This window comes from Hyperoodon ampullatus (assembly GCF_949752795.1).
Source record: "Hyperoodon ampullatus genome assembly, chromosome: X".
NCBI classification, from domain to species: domain Eukaryota; kingdom Metazoa; phylum Chordata; class Mammalia; order Artiodactyla; family Ziphiidae; genus Hyperoodon; species Hyperoodon ampullatus.
The window spans coordinates 115395927-115413963 of NC_136913.1; the positions used below are offsets into that span (position 1 = coordinate 115395927).

General features: G+C 44.2%; 1 protein-coding gene across 3 annotated transcripts in view; it reads right to left on the minus strand.

Moving 5' to 3' along the window:
- GPC3 (glypican 3) overlaps positions 1-18037 on the minus strand; it is a gene marked incomplete at its 5' end in the record, with an annotated part of 437280 nt that overhangs the window by 124005 nt on the left and 295238 nt on the right. The gene's annotated exons all lie outside the window — the stretch shown is intronic.

Here is an 18037-nt window from a genome sequence, read left to right on the forward strand (position 1 = left end):
CAAGGTCTCTGTCCTTATTGTGCCCTCAGTCTAGTGTACAGTCCAGAAGAGCATGCAGAGTGAGAAGAGCTATGCTAAGGGAGCTGCTGGGTCTTGGCCAGGGAAGCACACAGGAAGGTCCTTAACTCTGAGTATGCTTTCTCCTCATTTGAAGAAGAAAGACTCTTGCATGTTCTTTACCTCTTCCTTCTTCTCCACTTCTTCCTCCCATCATTTCCTGCAGGTCTGGGGGCTGGGTTGCTTTTCAGGATGCTTTCCTAAGCCATTTGCAGCATAAATTATGCCGGCCAGCTTCTGTCTGTGTTCTCCACAGGAAGACAGAACACCAGCTCAAGGGAAGGTTTTAACGTGCTGCCCCCGGATAAGCCATAGGCTTTCGCCTCAGGATTGAAGTTTCAAGGTATCTATGGACATCCTCACCAATGCGAGAATGGGGATATTAACAATCCTGGGCAATTCTGCCTTTCAGTGTGGGGCTTTGGCAACTTCGACTGGGACAGTAATTCACTACTGAGGTGGTTGCTTTGCTGCCCTCATGGTTTCAGGCCTCTACGTAGATTTACTCCTCATCTTGCAAAACAAAGCAAACAAACGCAAAACAGAACAAGAAACAGATTTCATTTCGTCCTTTATCTTCCATCATGAAGAAAGATCAGAACACTGTTACCAAAGGGGGAAGAGGCTTTTGATCCCTTTTTTGCTTTTTGCTCATCCTGATAATGGAATATTTTCTTAAAGAAATGGAAAAATTTGCAGGTTTTTTGCCCCTACTTTTTTTTTTTTTTTAATTTTATTTATTTATTTATGGCTGTGTTGGGTCTTCGTTTCTGTGCGAGGGCTTTCTCTAGTTGCGGCAAGTGGGGGCCACTCCTCATCGCGGTGCGCGGGCCTCTCATTATCGCGGCCTCTCTTGTTGCGGAGCACAGGCTCCAGACGCGCAGGCTCAGTAGTTGTGGCTCACGGGGCCAGCTGCTCCGTGGCATGTGGGATCTTCCCAGACCAGGGCTCGAACCCATGTCCCCTGCATTGGCAGGCAGATTCTCAACCACTGCACCACCAGGGAAGCCCTTTGCCCCTACTTTATACATTTTTTAAAAACAATTACAATAACGCAGTAGAATTAAGGGTAAATTCATATTTCTTTTACTAATATTTTTAATTACAAAAATAATAGTGCTCATTATAAACAATTCAAATATACAGAAATAAACGAAGCACACAGCAAAAGTCCTTGTATCATCCTATCCTTCCATGAGAGAACCATGGTTAACAGTTTGATATATATTCTTCTAGGGGTTTTCACATGCATATACTAACATGTAGCTTTAACCAAAACTGGAATCATACTAGTCATACTGATTTGCAACTTATCACTTAATATATATCTTGGATATATTTCCACGTCAGAACATAAGTAACTGCCTTGTTCTTATTCCTCTGTACGGCTAGATCACAATTTATTTAGCCAATCCCTTACTGATAAACAATTGAGATATTTCTAATATTTTGCTAATATAAACAATGCTGCAAAGAACATTCTTGCATACCAATCTTTGTACATTTACATTCATTTCTATAAAGGATACGTTTCTAGAATTTAATCAGTTTGTATTTCTAATCCCAAATTATGACATGCAATGAATCATTAATACTACTGTATTTTTGCAAAGCATTTTACAAAGCAGTTTTGTATCACTCAGCTCATTTGAGCTTCTCAACCACAGTGTGAGGTGATAGGGCAGACCTCATTATCTCTTTATTACTGAAAATTTCACAACTTCAGAAGATATTGATCGGACTGTGTTAGATGCTCCCTTCCATAATATAATGCATCTGCCAATATTAAGGACATGCTTTGATGCTACCATGCATGATAGCAGAGGAGGTCAGGAAATCAAGGTCTGACTTTTATAACTGAAAGTCATCTTCTGAGAAGAAAAATATTTTGTAGGAACGTTGAAGAGAACATCTGATTGCATTTCTTCTAAAATGGTAGCCTAACACATTCAGCTTACCTAACTTTAAAAGTTAGTGAATACACACATCACCAACCACCAAATACCAATTGCCTTTGGGGGCTGTATTAAAGAAATGTAAAGCAACATTCTTTGTTTATATATCTGGTGTGAATCAGCTCCCCACTAGCCTCATTTTTTTTGTTCATATATAATGCTGTCTGTTTAAATACAATCTCTCTCTCGATGATACTGCCAACTCCATCTCCTTCTTCTTTACATCTACTGATACCTGAAGCAGAGACCCAAGTCACAGGCAAAGACGTAAGGCTCATTATAAATCTTCTGAAATGAACTTCAGGAATGTGTCCCTAGAGACATTTCCCTGGGCTTGTTCCTATCGAAGCCTGCCGGCCACTTTTATGCCCACTCCTACAAAACAAACCTCTTCCTGAAGTTTATTATCCTCATTGGAATACTGTAAAGACATCTGCCAACTTACTGATTTTGCCCTGTACTCCCTCTTCCAAATCATTTATAAATATTAAGTCAAATCAGTCCCATAGCTGATCCCTTGCGGCCCTACTGTCTATTTTCTGCTATTCAGAAAAATGCCCCTTTAGCTCTATTGTTTTTGTTTCTTACCTCCAAGCCATGGACTTGGTGCTAAGGAGACAGCACTAAACACTGCTCCCCAATCCCATCGTGACTCAGTTTTTTAAAAACAGCTTTGAGTTTAAAAGCTTGCCAAACTTTCTGAAAGTCGAAATAGCATCCACTGTTCTGCTCTATCCATGTGCTATTTAAATCCTCAAAAGACTCTAGTAAATTAAGCATGGTTTCTGGTTACAGAAGTGTTGGGAAGAGCTGGCCTATGGCTTAGCTCTAAAACTTTATTTTATTTACTCCATGAAGCAGTAACCAAAAGTACTGGTTCAACTGATGTCTACAGCTGCTAAAATTTAGTGGCACTATTTTAAAACTATTCAAAAACTCTGATCTTGCCCTATCCCTTTAGGTGTCTCAATATCTCTCCCCCATCCGCAATATCATGTTCTGTTTCTTACGTCTCTACTCTTTCTCCTTAGCCAGACAAAATGTAGAACAGAATCTTAAAAGCCAGGAGTGTTAAAATGGAATACTATGCAGACATTAAAAGAACAAGTAGATCTATATGTGTTGATATAGACCCAAATCCAAGATACATTGTAACAAATACAAGTACTGGTTAAGAATGTACAGTGTGATTCTATTTGCGGTAAAAATGGGTCTGCATACACATTACTCTCATACACTTTACATGTGTTCAAATATACACAGAAAATTTTTAGATGGATCCATAAAAGAATGGTAAAAGTGGTTACTTCCAGTGAGTAAGATTTTGGAGGAAGTTTGACTTTTTTCTTTTACGTCCTTCTATGTCTTTTGCACTTTAAAATCTTTAAAATAATTTAATTTTTAATGAGCGAACTTTTATATAGTAGTTATTTTTAAGGCAAAAGAAAACAAAACGAAACAACCATAGCAAGAACATAAAACATCTAGAGACTGTCATACAGAGTGAAGTAAGTCAGAAGGAGAAAAACAAATATTGTATATTAACGTATATATGTGGAACCTAGAAAAATGGTACAGATGAACCGGTTTGCAGGGCAGAAATAGAGACACAGATGTAGAGAACAAACGTATGGACACCAAGGGGGGAAAGCGGCTGGGGTGGGCGGGTGGTGTGATGAATTGGGTGATTGGGATTGACATGTATACACCGATGTGTATAAAATGGATGACTAATAAGAACCTGCTGTATAAAAAATTAAATAGGGCTTCCCTGGTGGCGCAGTGATTGAGAGGCCACCTGCCGATGCAGGGGACATGGGTTCGTGCCCCAGTCCAGGAAGATCCCACATGCAGCGGAGCGGCTGGGCCCGTGAGCCATGGCCGCTGAGCCTGCGCGTCCGGAGCCTGTGCTCCGCAACGGGAGAGGCCACAACAGTGAGAGGCCCGTGTACTGCAAAAAAAATAAATAAAAATAAATAAATAAATTAATTAATTAAATAAAATTCAAAAAAAAAAAGAACAAAAAACAAACAAAAGGAAAATAAAAAGTGGGCCTAACTCCTATGCATAGCTCAGGGCCTCTGGGAAATCTTTCTTGTTAATAAGAGTTATGTTGGCCCTCACTAGAACCCCGGTTTTAAGGTGATTTCTTATGAGAACACATATTTGGGCGAATATACACAATGTCACCCTGGAATTTCTTCACACCTCAGATGGTTATCATCAGGTCACAAATTCTACTTCGTTAGGTTTAACACAGCTTATATGTTTTCTATTCTTCAATGAGGTAACGTTAACCTGTCTATTTCAAAAGGACAGTCAATATATTAGCGAGGATGTGACTAAGAATGTGCATTACTCTGAGTACCCCCTCTCAAAACGGAGGCAAAAAAACCCATTCAAGTTCTTACCCACCTTCCCGGCAGATGCCTAAAGTCTTCTGATGGGACTTGAGGGCCTCCTAGAACCACTCTGATTCATTCTGAACTGCTGCCCTTGCACCCAAATGTATTGTGGGTACCATGCTGAGTTGCTCGTGTTCCTTTTACGTACATTCATTTTCCAGCCCCTATAGTCTGTGAGCTCTTTGAAGGCAGAGGCTTGGTTAGTCCTCTTTTGTACCACCTAAAGCACCTCCTGGTGTTGTAATAACACAAGCTGTCAGTACTGAGTGCTTCCTCTGTGCTGAATACTGTTCCAAGCACTGAGGGAAAAAAACCCTGCATCACCACACCTAATCCTAACAACCCGATGAGACAGACAGTGTTATTATCAGCCCCTTCTTGCAGATGAGAACACTGAGGCACAAAGTGAAGCCACTTGCCCAAGGTCACACAGCTAGTCAATAGAAAAGCTGGAGTTTGAACCTTTGAGTCCATGTCCAGCTGCCTCTGTTCTTAACCACTCTGCTGCTATTGCTTCCTTAGAGATAATGCATGCTGACTAAATATTTGACGTTTCCACACCACACTGCCCCATTGTATGAGACAATTAGCCAGCTACTGGTAATGGTCTACAAGCCTTGCAACAGTGCCTGCAACAACTGCTGTCTTTATCTACTCAACAGATTCCTGGGCTTGCCCTTTAAAAGCCCTTGGAGAGAGCCCTGTGTACGGAGTTTCTTCTCCCAAACAAATCCAACAGCATCACTATTCAGTGAAATATTTGCATTCTTGAAAGATAAGGTATTGAAGTTAGAGAAATAAGTAATACACCACCACCACCCGGCACTAGACAAACACCAAAGGTGATCTGAAATCTCTAAGGACAATAGGCAAATGAATGCTGGAGAATGTCTCCCTGCCTTGTAGCAATGCAACATATGTGATGTAACCCCAGGGAATTTTAGGTGACATGTACACTCGGAGCTTCAAGGTCAGAGGGACTCAGTTAGGGGTGTCTCTGTAGAGCTGCATTAATGAATTCATTAATTCAACATTTCATTTCCACTCACTCCCTCTGTGCCAATGATGTACAATGGTTCATGACAGGCTTCGAATGAGGATGAGCCACTGCAGCCACAAGTCTCCTCATCCAGACTGCCTAGAGTGTCAGGAATGGGGACACTGACGGCCATGCGGGATTTTAAGGATGGGTTATCTACTTAGTAACGCTCATCTCTAATTAGATTAATTGTCCTGTCTCCAGAACACTGCTTTTTCCTAAAGCTTTGACACGGTTCTGGCAACGAATACTGGCCAGTGGAGGAGGAAAAGTAGAGAGAAGTTCCTACCTCCTAAATGGAAACTTTTCTTAACTGGACATGTTACGTGTGATGTCAGTAAGCGCTACTTGTGGTGTCTCCTTCCCCCACCCAGTGTGGTATCTGCTTAGCACGAAAATGACTGCCTTCATACCAAGCAAACCTGATCTGTGAAGTGAAAGGGGGACATGCCTCTGTTCAGGCAGATTGGTCAGGGATGGGGGAGGAGGAGGAAAACCTGTGCAAAAGCTGTAAAGAGAAAAGGAACCTAATTAAAACAGGACATCTGGGCATGCTGGTCTTGGGACAGCTGAAGCAAAGAGAGCACTTGTAGAAGAGGAATAGAGTCAAACATGTGTAAAATGGGCAAACTTTTCTTCCTCTCTCTGTACTGGCTGAGGCAGCACGGGTGTAGTGGATTCAAATATAGAACATTCAAAATGGAAGCACACTTAAGAGTGCATCTTGTCCAATCCACTCATCGTGTAGATGAAGAAACTGAGACCCTGAGAGGGACTTTCCCAAGTAGTTAGTAGTTAGTATCATAACTCCCACCTTTAGAAGAAATTCCTTCTTTAAAAGGTTCCTTAAATGCACGTTGCTGATTTTGGGGAGAGAAGTTCCTAGAAAATTCACTTTCCTTCTCCTCCTAGGCATTAGACTAGTGACAAGTATTTGAAAGCAAGTCTTAGAAAAACCAACTTGTCACCCTCCCCCCACCAATTATTTAATTTCACTTTGCTGCCGGGGTTATAGGTGACCTACAAATAAGTTACAGCTCTCGCATTCTCAGAGCGCCATCTTATGGAGAGACTTCAGTACTGCAAGTAGCCCTTTCTCCAAATTCAGTGATTTATCAGACTGTTTGCTTGGAAAGTACTCTGGCTGCAACAATCACTGTGAAAAAATGGGATAATTTAAAGAGTGTAAGTAGCTTTAAAAACAAACTAGAGGGACTTCCTTGGTGGTACAGTGGTTGGGAATCCGCCTGCCAATGCAGGGGACACGGGTTCCAGCCCTGGTCTGGGAAGATCCCACATGCCGTGGAACGGCTAAGCCCGTGCGCCACAACTACTGAGCCTGCGCTCTAGAGCCCGTGAGCCACAACTACTGAGCCCACGTGCCACAACTACTGAAGCCCGCGCGCCTAGAGCCCGAGCTCTGCAACAAGAGAAGCCACCGCAATGAGAAGTCCGCGCACCGCAACGAAGAGTAGCTCCCGCTCGCCGCAACTAGAGAAAGCCTGTGCGCAGCAACAAAGAAGACCCAACACAGCTGAAAATAAATAAATGAATAAATGAATGAATAAAAAAAACTAGAACACAGGGTAGAAAACCCTTATTAATAGGCCTAAGAAAATGTTCTTTTTCTATCCAAGATGCAGTATTAATTTACATAAATGAACAGAAAAATAAAGGTGGAAATAGCTGAGTTTTGTAAATATGCTTAATACAGAAAGCAACAATTTGCTTCTCATTTATTTATGCACATATTTAAAGAAAAATGTTTTTCATAATTGTTGGTACAGCAGTACCACTTCAGAGCAAATTTCAGCCAGGAGAGTGCTAGAAACAGGTATGACCATCATACTCCAAGAAGTACTTCTATTCTCAAACAACAGCCTTTCAGAAACTATAAATAGATTTCAACAGAAAGGAAGCAAAAGCTAGAGAAGAAATCAGGGAGATGTAAACCCATTTACACCTCATTTAGTGGACATTACCTATATAAGGGAATAACTGTATTAGAATCTGTTTTCAGCCTATTTTCAAACCTCACTGTGAGGAGAGATTAAAAGATTGGTCTTGGAATATAATCAAGAAGTCATTTAGACCTAGAGAAGCGAAGAATATTTTCCAGATGGTGAGGAGAGCTTGAGGAGTTGATATCACCCACCACAGGGAGAAGAGTCTGTGGCTGTGGGGAGATAGAGAGAAAATGCCTGAGATGGGAGCCCCTGAATGTCTGTCTGAAGAGGCAGACTCTGCAGAGGAGCCTGGAGGTAAGAAGAGAGAAAAGTAAATACGGAAGCAAAAGTGATTCTTGCGAGAACTGCGGGATAGACAGAGCCTGATGTGTGGGAACGCTGGTGAGAACTGCTTTCTGGGCTTTGAGCCCTGACCACAAGCGGCCAGGATACTAAGCCAGGGCAAGCAGGGCTGGTGAAGGGTTCTCTGAGGGGTGTCCTTGAGGGGAACATACCAAGGAGGAAAGGAATTTGATCCAGTGTAAGGCTTATAAAAACAACAAAAAAAATATGTAATTCAAAGCTCAATAGTTGGGGGTGGAAATGTCAGAGCAAGGTGTGTGACATTATTATTATTATTATTATTAAATCACCCCAAACTCATTTACCGAGTCCTTCTAGCCCAGAGAAGTAGCCCGGAAAACCAGATGTTTTCTTGTCCCACTGGAGTTAAATGAAAAGGAAATGATCTTTACCTGTTTTGAAGTTAGTTCTGTTTTTTTTTAAGTTAGATTTTAACTCAAAAATATTTGAGTTGGAAAGGACCCCCGAAATCATTTAGCTCAATGCACTCCTCTTAACAGATGGGCAAACTGAGCCCCAGAGAGATCAAGCAGTAGCCGTGCAAATTATTATTGGCAGCGCTGCTGGTGGAACATGACTGGAGCTGTAACTTCCCCCAAATAGAAGAGCCAAGAAGAAGGGGTCAAAGAACAGGTCACACACCTCAACACATAACAACATTGTATGAAAGTAACTGATTTTCAAAATAATGATCAATAATTTTTTTTCTTTTTTTTTTTCTGTGGTACACGGGCCTCTCACTGTTGTGGCCTCTCCCGCTGCGGAGCACAGGCTCCGGACGCGCAGGCTCAGCGGCCATGGCTCACGGGCCCAGCCGCTCCGCGGCATGTGGGATCTTCCTGGACCAGGGCACCCTACATCGAACCCGTGTCCCCTACATCAGCAGGCGGACTCTCAACCACTGCGCCACCAGGGAAGCCCAATAATTATTTTTAAGATGTAAAATTTAGTCTGGTCTAAATAGTTTACTGAGACAGCAAAGACAATACATTTTAGAAAGGCTGAGTCATGTGGTGGAATAAGCACTGGCCTTGGAGTCAAGACATAGGTTCAAAACCTGGTACTGTGTGACTTTTGACAAGTAACTAAACCCTGCTGAACTTGAGCTTCCCTATCTGTGAAATGGGGATAATGCCACCTGCATTTGTTTTGAGGATTAGTTGATATAATGAATGTTAGTAAATTGAGATAACATAGGTGAAGTGTTTACCAGAGGGCTCAGAACATCTATGAGAGGGCTGGTATTATGTGAAAGCACCCAACACACAATGGGTGTTCAATAAATGTTATTTGGAAGAGGATTTCCTGAGAGAGGATGAGTAAACCTTGCAATGAGTAGTTAGGGGAAGCTTTAAATCTGCTCATCCCCACACTGAGAGGACTTAAGAAAGTGTGAGTAGCTAGCACTGAGCAGAGATGTCCTCACAAAGCTTCCAGGGGACGGGGCATCTGAGGCGGAGAACTTACTGGTTAGGACTTCAAATGGTTCAGAATTAATTTTAGTCCATTGAAGAAGAGATTGTTTACCTGTGGCCCAGGGCAGATAGACAAGTTTCCCAAGTGATCAACTTTGGGTGCCAGAAGCCTTTTCACTGTCTCCTCCCACCACATTTCATATTCCTCCTCTCTGTGACAGAAAAGTCACTTTTTCAAATCTTTCTCTTTGGAACACTGCTTTGTTTGTCCTGGGTCCCTGAGGGGTCTGCAACAAACATCTATTCTTTAATGCAGGGATCTTCAAAATGAAGAATAGGATTCTCCAAGTCCACCTCCATGGGGCTTCCCTGGTGGCGCAGTGGTTGAGAGTCCGCCTGCTGATGCAGGGGATGCGGGTTTGTGCCCCGGTCCGGGAAGATCCCACATGCCGCGGAGCGGCTGGGCCCGTGAGCCGTGGTCGCTGAGCCTGCGCGTCGGGAGCCTGTGCTCCGCAACGGGAGAGGCCACAACAGTGAGAGGCCCACCTACCACACACACACACACAAAAAGTCCACCTCCAATCACACTTCTCTGACCCAAGACCAGTTTGAGGGAGAGGCAAAGTCTGAGTTAGGGAAGAGTGCGACTTGTGAACCTTTTTCTCGCGTTGCGTTTCACAAAGGAAAGCTTCCTAAATGTTGTGTCGGATGTCCTGCTGAACTTTATTTAATGAACCGCCCAAGATTATGAGCAAAGGATAAACTGTTTTCACATGAATGGGTACTGCTGAAATACTTTAAAAGAAAGCTCAACATTCCTGCCACTATTCTGCTGTCAGCTTCTCCTGTCTTAGCCACAGTCATTTACAGGCGCTGAAACCTTCAATGTGCAGGATTAGGCCCCTCCCAAGATCCTGAGCCAATGGTGACAAAGGCAGGAAGGTGATAGCTTAGCTGCCCGGCCTATCAGGCCCCAGTCTCTGGAATTAGTCTTGCTCCTCGGAGCCAGTATTTCATGCTTTTAGAGTGAATCTCAGATGTTCAGGCATGACTTCCTTTTGCCCTCTATATTTTTCCGGGCCATACGGCCTGAATTCCACCTTGGTTTCCTTGTTTGTATTCATCCCCAAGTCAGCCCTCTGCTTTCTCCAGTGCCCAGCGCACAGTAGGCAGTCAGTAAGCGTCTGTTGAACTGAACTGAGTCTGAAGACCTCACCCGAAGCTCACCTTCGGTGGTGGAGACTCTTTGACCTATTCGGCCCAGCTCTTGTCAGTCTGTTCCCCTGGGGTCTTCCCCCCAGATCTGCAGCCAGTGACTGAGGACCTGTCTTACACTGGACTTTTGTCTGGGTCCTGCCAGGAAAACCTGCCCGTGTCCCACCTGCTAGATTACGCCACTGTGGAAACCAACGGCTAGCTAGGGAATGGCAGAGTTCCTGCCCAGTGCCCCAGCAAACATCAGTATTCAGGCGGTGGGTCACTTCCCACTTGGGCCAGCTAGACAGGAGAGTTCCCATAGCCCAAGCACCACTCCTTCAGCCTCTGTCCCATCCCCAGGGACCAATCACTGGGCCCCGACACTGAGCCCACCCAAGATACACACCTGCTAGTAATATCAATTTGCATCACAAACCCTTTTCCAATACTGTAAACTTTAGCCCACTTCTGGGCCTTATTTAATGAGATTTTACTGTTGTGAAAACAAATCTTCTAACCCATCTGTTATATTTGCTATGGTCAAGGCAATAACTTTGAGAGAGTTTCAAATCTGATGGTGAAATGTCTAGGTTCTCAGTTTGGGGGTTCAGAGAAAGGATTTGCTGTCTTCCATTAGTATAGAATGCGAATACCCTTTATTCCACACTTACCTATTAAGCACTTACATAGCCCTGTGCTCAGCCACAGAACCCTGACAGATGGAGGTACTGAATTTTCCAATGTTCTAGCTCATTATCTCCAGTTTGTATTTCATGGGCCAGATCCTGATTTTGGCTTTGGCAAATCTGGTCCTCAGAAAATGAAATCTTCAACTAGTGACTGTGTTGGATCCCCCTGCAAACTTGTGATTGAGAGCATGCAGCTCTACCACTTCATGAGCCGAGGACACACACAGCAGCCTACATCACATCGTGACACCCAGAGAGCTGGCATAGAGCGCCACTGTGGCTGATGGGAGGGAGAAGGAGCTAGCAAGAATAAGGTGTTAGACTTGCCCAACGACGCTGAAAGGTCTGGTCTGAAGAAAGTGGAGCTGCCACTTCTGCTGCCTTTTCTTAAAATCAGCCTCAGAGCCCCAGAATCTAAGCTGCAGTCAGAGAGCCCTGGGTAGCAGAAGGAAACACACTCAGCAGGTGTTTGCCTGGTGGAAGACAGCGGCCACGGTGGGCATGGCCAGAGGAACCAGAACAGAGCCACGAGCACAGGGGAAAGAGCCTACCACACTGCCAAGGTCTAGCAGAATAGCTCTGCCCTCGGCAGGTCCAAGCCTAGCACTGCCGCTGTCTAGTTGCCAGCAATAAAACTAAAGAATAACGGAGGGAAGGAAAGGTGAACTGAAGTGTAAACCACCCCCATTCCAACCGCCCCAGGAGCTGCAGGTGCCTTTAGCTCCTTGACTCTTTGCACCTGCTCTCCTGTGGGAACAAGTGGCCTATTGTGTGAGGCCGTACACAGGGAGGTGCTAAGCAAACAAAAGTGACTCTCCTGATTGTAAAAGAGATGGGATTCCAGGAAAACTTTACTGAGCCAAATAAAAGTGATTGTAAAGCACTTGGTGAAATATAAACTGCTACATACATAAATACTTAATAAAAGCTCACAGCAATGCACACAAGGACAACGAGGTCAAAAATTACCCTAGCTCTCTAGCCCGGAGGGTCTCGGAAAAGAGAGAATGTTCTCCCTCCCTCGGGTTTTCTCATCCACTTTGTATCCCTCTGCTCTTACCTGCCCTTCAGCCCTCGGCACTCCTCTAGATGTATCTCTCTCCTCAGTGATATATCTCTGTGGTTAGAGGGCTTCTAATTTTCATTCTGGGTGGTTTGTGTCAAATATTATTAGGAGCAACAGACACTGAATTCCCTTCCTTTTGCTCAGAAGCTCCACTGGGGTCGTGAGGTGCTATGGGGGAAGACAATTTCTTTAAGGTTTAATTATGTGAGTTTCACACCAAACTCTCCAATATCAGAAACTGAGACCTCTGACAACATCTCAGCCAGCCTACCTGCTCCCCTGTAGCCCCAAAGATACCTGGAAGATCTCTTCTAATGAGAATGATTACACCCCGGGGCTCCTTTTGAATCGCTTTCACTTTGGTCTGTTTGGGAAGCCATCAGGGAAAGAACTGGAAATTCAAAGCCACCAAGGCGGCTTTATGGCATCCCTCCTCCTCTCAGACTCCTCCCTCCCTCAAATATCCTTGCCATAGGATCTCATGGCCTGTTAGAGCTTGAAAGAGCTTTAGAGGTCATCCTGTCTAACTCCTTCATTTTATAAATAAAATGCTGAAGGGCTGTGACTTGCCCAAGGTCACACAAACCAGCTCATGGTAGAGTTAAGACCCAGGCTGGACTTCCAGTCTAGGGCTAAAGGGTCTCTACTTGCATGGGCTCCACAGCTCCATAGGGGATACATAGGCAATGGCTTCATCATAAGAGATATTGTGTAGAGGAGATGGAATGGAGGTCATCGGCTCTTTCTCCCAGGAGATGCCACCTTCCGGCCCTGAGAAAATCTGAGAGCACAGAAGCATAGTGCAAGAGGCAGGAAAGGTACTGCAACTTTACTGGGTCTGGACTGGGGAGAGACCAAGGAAAGGATAGGATTTCGCAGCACAGGCCAGGGAAAGCCAGACAGGACACCCATCCCAGGTCTGCTGGACTAGAGAGGAGAGAAAGCTTAGATCAGGGTTTCCATCAAGAACAGGAAGAAGGTAGGAAGGTTTTGAACCCGTGAAGGAGAGAAGCCAAGCATCTGACAGGCAGTAGAGTGGGTAAGACAGCACAGATTGTCTGACTTTGGATCCCACCTCTCTTACTAGTGCTGTGGCTTTTGTTGTTAACCGTATCAATAAATCATGTCCAGATCAGAAGGCTGTGGTGAGAATTAACTTACTTAATGCACACGTGGTAAGCACCATAGAAATGTTAGCTATTATCATCATTAAGCACCTTCACTGTTTCAGTCCTACTTTCTGCAGTCAAATGCTCTACCACTGAGCTATACCCCCTCTGCTCAGTCCTACTTTCTGAAGTAACACTGCACCCTCAGACAGGATTTGGAGGGGGCAAAGGGAAGAGAGAAGTTTTCAGAATGCCTCAGGCAAGAAAAGGTAAGAGAAGGTAAATAGAGAAGGCAGAAAAACCAACAGAGCTGCAATTCCCCAGCTCTCCTTCAACCCTCCAAATGTAAACCTCCTACAGCTGCACCTTTTCCCATATTTAGTAGCTCCTAAGGGCACAGGTGCCAGGAGGTGACCAACTGTCCCTCTTTGCCTGAGACTGAGAAATTTCCTGGGACTCAGGACTTTCTGTGCCCAAACTGGAAAGTCTTGGGTGAACTGGAACAAGCTGATCGCTGTAACAGCCAGAAGGTGTTTGCTGTTCAGAATTGCTATTTGTTATAACTAGAGTGCAGAGCATTACTGCTAAATGCCATCTACTGGGGTTTGGAAAAGCTGCGTTATCCAGAAGCCATGCGAAGGGGGTTTTAATAGGATTTTCTTCGCGTCTATGAAGGGGAAAAAAAGAGTTTCTTCAATAAATGGGTTTCACCAGGGGAACGTTAGCCAGTTTGAGGATGATGGGCTTTAGCAGGACATTCACACAGCAATAGCCTCATTATCAATGATTCTTATTTGTTCACTTCGATTCTCCGATGCAGGCTGTCTTTCTCCATGTTCTATTCCCAGCACTGTTATTTATATGTGTTTGCAAGTAATAAAGCTGCATTTATTGTAAAAGTCTGTCACTCAGACTTTTCATTAATTTAAACTGATGCTACAAATCCCTCAAAGTATTTCCTTATGCAGGGTCAACTGGTTTATTCAACACCATGGAATGACTTGTTTAAAAATAGAATTTGTGGAAATAGGTGAATTTGCTTAAGAAAAACACATTTTTAAGTAATATTTCTGGAGAGATGCATAGAGAGAGATACTCGGGAAGCTGCTAAAAACCCTGTGTTTATAAAGACAGCCAGTAATGCTGTGTTAATTAGCCAACATATAGTTCCATTTATTCGTGGTAGAACTTCCCTCCGTATCTGATCTACTTTTCTACATTAACACCTAGTAAATGGAGGGAGCCTCACAATTTTCAAAGCTATTTCATACATGTTTGCTTATTGGAGGCTCACAACACCCTATGAGGTTGCCAGGGGAGTCATTAATTTCACCATTTCATAAAGGAGAAAACAAAACAGAGGGTTTAAGTAAACCTGTCCAAAGGCACACAGACATACCATGGGGAAGCTAGATCTGGTACTTTGGTTCGTTACCAACAAGTATGTTTGTTGGTTCATTTATTGAATTCAATAAAAATGTATGGAGAGTCTACTCTATGGAAGGTACAACTAAGCAATGAGGATATACAGCTAGAAGACACAGTACTTGTCTTCTAGTGGAAGATTAGAGAAGACATGTAACCGGAGGTGTGCCAGAGGGACACCTATGTGCTGAGGGTCTTAACCCAGACTAGGGCATATGGGGCAGGAGGATTCAGGCTCCTCAGAAGAGGTGCCACTGAGTCAAGGATAAGGGAAGGTGAGCCAGCACAGTACCTTTTTCTGGCCCCTTCTAGGATGGTCCTGGTCATTAGCTTTTCAGGCTGAGTTCTTGTGCAGCATAACCCCCTACACATCCCTCCAACTCAAGGCTGGTGTACCCTGACCTCGGGTGAGGCCAGATCACTCTGGCTCTCATGAAACGGGGACTCATCCCAGCTCCAGGCCTGAAGCTGCGCCCAGAAGTGAGAAAGGGGACAAAACGGGCCAATGAATGGCTCAAACTAGGGTGTTTTTGTTTTGTTTTGTTTTGTTTTTTTGCTGTACGTGGGCCTCTCACTGTTGTGGCCTCTCCCATTGTGAAGCACAGGCTCCCGTCGCGCGGGCTCAGCGGCCATGGCTCACGGGCCCAAGTGGGATCCTCCCGGACCAGGGCACAAGCCTGTGTCCCCTTGCATCGGCAGGCAGACTCTCAACCACTGCGCCACCACGGAAGCCCCTAGGGTGGTTTAAGATCCATCTGACACGTGGATCACTAAAATATTTGGAGGCAAAAAGTAGGAAGCTCCTGTGACACCGGAGCTACAAATGAAAATACATTTTCCTTCACAGGGAAATGAAACTTCCTTACAGAGGTGACAAATCCAAGGATCAAAGCCAAACTCACGTAAAAAAGTAAAATTCATTGGCTTGAGAAATTGGGAAATCATGACCGATTTTAATGACCTCTCTCCTTTTCCACAAAGGTTAATCCAAGGGTGACAGAAAGGACTTCAGAGCATTGGACGACTAGACCCTTCCTGGTTTCTATTGTAAGTAAAATAGGAAGATTACCTGAGTCAATCACTGTTAAGAAGTTCTAGGAGGAAATGTCGAAACTGCCTTTGCTATAAAACAAGATATTGAAGGTAGGAAGTCCAGTCCAGTACATACCCATAGATTCAAATAACTCTCCCTTGGTCACCAGTGGACCCAAATGCCCACCATTTGTGCCAAGTAGGGCCAGGGATGAGGATTTTAATGTTTTTGCAGAAGGGAGAAGAAAAAAGATACAAATGAGAGGGAGCACGTAAAGCTGTTTCCCTGAAGGATTAAGAAATGGATCACTGAAGGGAGCTCAAGTCAGGCTCCAACTCTCTTCCAGTAAAGAACTGGAAGGACCATTTTTATAGGCTTATTTTATCGAATAACAGCAGTAATAGCTCCCCTTTCTTGAGGGCCGACTGTGTTCCAGGCACTATACTCTGTATTTCACAGTCTTTCTGAATTCTCTCAACAATCCTTTAAAAGTAGAGATTATTAACTCCATTGTGCAGATGTGGAAACGGGCTCAGAGAAGACAAAGAGCTAATACATACTGGAGCAGAAATCCAAACCCAGGCTTGCTGACCCCAAAGTTGTGAGCTGAAACACTCTACCCCATGGCTTTTTACCACTGCCATGTAACTTCGCAATTTGCCACTGTGTGCTTTTTGTTAACTCCCAACTGCTTGGCTTTATCAGTAAAAATCATCAGAGAAACTCAAGCAATATTTTGTATTTGCTTAAGTATAGGAAGAAAGGGCAAAAAGACTGGAGAGCTGAGTTCCTTTCAATGGAGTCCCCAAAAGCTTACCCTGGGGGAAGAACTGGGGCCAGTGGCACCTGCCGACCGTTTCCTGCAGCCTGCAGGGGAGAAAAATGAAAACCACAACCACAAAAGTCCCAACAACAAGGCAGTCAGAGGGGTGTAAGAGCAGAGCCGTCGGCAAGAGGCTCCCAAGAAAGAGGCTTCCCTAACAGGCCTCTCCCTGTCCTTCAAACTCGGAGTCGCAAGAGTCCATTTTCTTGATACTCAGCGACTGACTACCAGAAATAACACTTCTGGGTCAGAGTACCTGGATGAAAATGTTTCAGGTGTGTCCCATTTGTGTCAGTCAAAGGTGTTCTGATGAAGTGACACTGCTATCACTCAAGGACTGACTGTCTACTTCACCAGGAAAAGGCCAGGGCACTTGTGCCTTCCAGCAGCCTTGTTTCAATCAATTCGTCACCTCCCTTACATGCTCTCCGAGGGGTGAATAAAAAGCAATGGCAGATTTCAAATTCGTAAATAAATATCAACCAGAATGTATACAGCCAAAACCATGTTGGGTCCCATCGACGACTCTGACATTACTTAAAACATTTCTGGAATGCCTCTCTGGAAAGCCCACGTAAAGCCAGTTTAAGTGTCACAAGAAATAAAGAGTCCCCTTATTATCCTCTGACCCCAAATGAATCCCAAATGGTATGACCCTTCTTGAGCAGCCTCCCCATTCAACAGTTTGGTTCCAGAAGACGTAGAGATATTTACCCCGAATCCAGTTTACCTTTACAGGAAGAATGGCCTACAGCTCTTCACCCTTGCTCTGGACCTTTACCTGTCCTGCTCAGCCACACTCTAATAACGTGATAACGTCAACAGCTATCATTTATTCAGTGCCTACGGGCCAGCACACAGCTTCACAACAATCCTGCACAATAGGTACCATTATGCCCATCTTACAAACAAGGTAACAGAACATGATGCTAAATGACTTGCCAGAAGCACAGAGTCAATGTGTAAACCAGGATGAAAATCTCCATCTGTATCGTTCTAATGAGTGTGCTTACTCTTCCTGGTAATGCACCCATCACCTGGTTCATGCATCCTAACCTCTCAGGGTCTTCTCCCTATAATTGTACCACTGATGATCAATGGGCCGAACACCAACAACTTGCAGACTGCGGGAATGGCCATATGCCCTCAAGGCTTTTCCTAAAGAAGATGTCGAAAGATATTTTGAAGACTGGCAGCCTCAGTGAAATCAGTTTGTGACCTACCAAAGTGCCTAGTCGGAAGGAGAAATACTTCAAGGACATAAAAGCCCTGATGTGTTAAATAAATAATTTCCTAAAAGCCATTATAGTCCTTCATGGACCCGTCTCCTAAACCTTCCCAGCAAAAATAGAAGAGCTCTGGTGCACAGAGCAGTGATAGTGAGAGGAGACAGGTCTTACTCCACCTTCAGAATCACATTTCAAAGAGGAAGCTGTGTGGTGATATTGATTTGTTGACGGTACGGATATGCTGGGACCTGCCTTGGGGGCCCCAAATGCTCTCCGTATAATGAGA